The following is a 2,072-nucleotide window of genomic DNA, read 5'->3' as shown; positions in this document are numbered from 1 at the left end:
CAAGAGACAGGATGGATGAACAGATGGATGGATGGATGGATGGATGGGTGGATGTTGGAGGATGGATGGATGGACAAAAGGATGGATGGATGGATGGATTACTCTGCAGGGCGGGTGCGATGGTGTGGGACAGTCTGAAGTTTCGGCTGACTCTGGAACAGATGCCTGTGCTGTACAGGGAGCTTCCACATTCATGAGACCAGAGCGGACCACAGGTCTGTGGACACGTTCACACGCAGGGACACATTCACACACAGAGGACACATTCACACGCAGAGACACATTCACACGCAGAGACACATTCACACACGGAGGACACATTCACACACAGGGGACACATTCACACACAGGGGACACACAGGGGACACACTCACACATGGAGACAAATTTACACATAGAGAGACACATTCACACACAGGGGACACATTCAGACACAGAGACAAATTTACACACAGAGAGACACATTTACACACAGGTGACACATTCACACACAGAGACAAATTTACACACAGGTGACACATTCACACACAGAGACAAATTTATACAAAGAGACATTCACACACAGAGGACACACTCACACACAGAGGACACACTCACACAGACAAATTTACACACAGAGAGACACATTTACACACAGGGGACACATTCACACACAGAGGACACACACACAGACAAATTTTAGGGCATTTCTTGGATTTGAGGATGTTTCTAAGATTTTAAGACATTTCAAGGATTTTAGGACGTTTATAATAAAAATAATGTGTCATGTGACTCACCACAAAGCTGCTGTCTTTTGGGTTGGAGGTCAGCGTCATCCCCAGCCTCATCTTGTCTTTCCTCTCCGACACGTTGTCCAGAGAAAGTTTCCCTGTTTCAAAACATCACCAAACTTTACACAGAGACGTTTCAGTGAAACCGTGAAAATAAAATCCAGCTTTCACTGTTTCTGTCCGTCAGATCGTCCTCTGCTCTCCTGAGGTTCGAGTTTAAACGTAAGAGCTGGGCTGAAACACAGCAGGTGCCTTCAGTGTCTTAATTCTAACCCGGACAGAGTTCGACTCGGTTCAATAAAAAAAGGCTTATTGGTGTGAGTTTCCCTCAAAATATGGGAACAAAAGTCAATGAGCAACTTGGTAAGAAATGTTCCACAAATTGCTAGAAATCAGTCATTTTGGAAAATTATTATTTTTTGAAAGCTAGGGAAAATGTCTAGAGAAAAAAAAAAAAGAAAAGAACTAAGGAAAAACTATATTTATAATTATCATAGCTATATATTTGAAATTAGATTACAACTTTATTATTATTTTTAAGCACCTCCACCTTCAAAAAAGTATTATTATTATTAATAATAATAATAAAATTATTGTTTCATGTATATATTTTTACTAAATAACATACTGATTTTTGGGATAATATTTGATATTCCCCCACAGCTATCATTATTATGATATATGAGCTACGGTCATTATTTTGGGCGCTGGGAGAGAGGATTTTCTGCAACATGTGAAAATGCAACATGAGTCACATTTTCACATGTTGAATGTAAACCAAGCGTTCTGGTGTCTTTAAGCTCGTTTATTTTATTTTATTTTATTTTTGCAGTCTGTGGGGCATTTCACGTCAAGTTACTCATTGCCTTTGCCTCTCGTTTTTGAAAGAAATCAAGCCAAATTGCTAAGGTTTCACAGGGTTAACTCAAGTAGGACTGTGCATTCGGGACATTTTCACGCTTTAGTCGGCGTGTTGTTACTTTAGAAAGACGCAGCGGCATGAAACACAGAAACGGGATCTGAACCGGTGTTTTCTCGCCTCGGTGTGCAGCTCCGTCTGCTTGACTGGACGAACACTTTTAATGAGCAGGTCGCTCACCCAGATTCAGTCTGCTGCAGTTTGCAGAGTTTCTGTTGTCCAGAGGACACCTGAACACATCGCCAGTCTGCTGCTTCCCTGTCGACTCAAAGGGAGCTCCAACCAGCAACCTGAAACACGCATGCACACACACACGCACATACACACACACACACACACACACACGCATGCACACACACACGCACATACACACACACACACAC

The 2,072-nt window shown here is 42.2% G+C and overlaps 1 long non-coding RNA gene across 1 annotated transcript; it reads right to left on the bottom strand.

Moving 5' to 3' along the window:
* Positions 1 to 55: 55 nt before the first annotated feature.
* Positions 56 to 1,974, bottom strand: LOC121967012. Its single transcript, XR_006107643.1, has 3 exons — positions 1,870 to 1,974; positions 777 to 868; positions 56 to 217 (listed from the first exon to the last, which is right to left on the bottom strand). It is a non-coding gene; the product is annotated as an uncharacterized LOC121967012 (long non-coding RNA).
* Positions 1,975 to 2,072: the final 98 nt, after the last annotated feature.

The sequence above is a fragment of the Plectropomus leopardus genome, unplaced genomic scaffold (genome assembly GCF_008729295.1).
Source record: "Plectropomus leopardus isolate mb unplaced genomic scaffold, YSFRI_Pleo_2.0 unplaced_scaffold26624, whole genome shotgun sequence".
NCBI classification, from domain to species: Eukaryota; Metazoa; Chordata; class Actinopteri; order Perciformes; family Serranidae; genus Plectropomus; species Plectropomus leopardus.
Note: the sequence above shows the minus strand (reverse complement) of the source record. Positions and strands in the feature narration are given on the sequence as shown.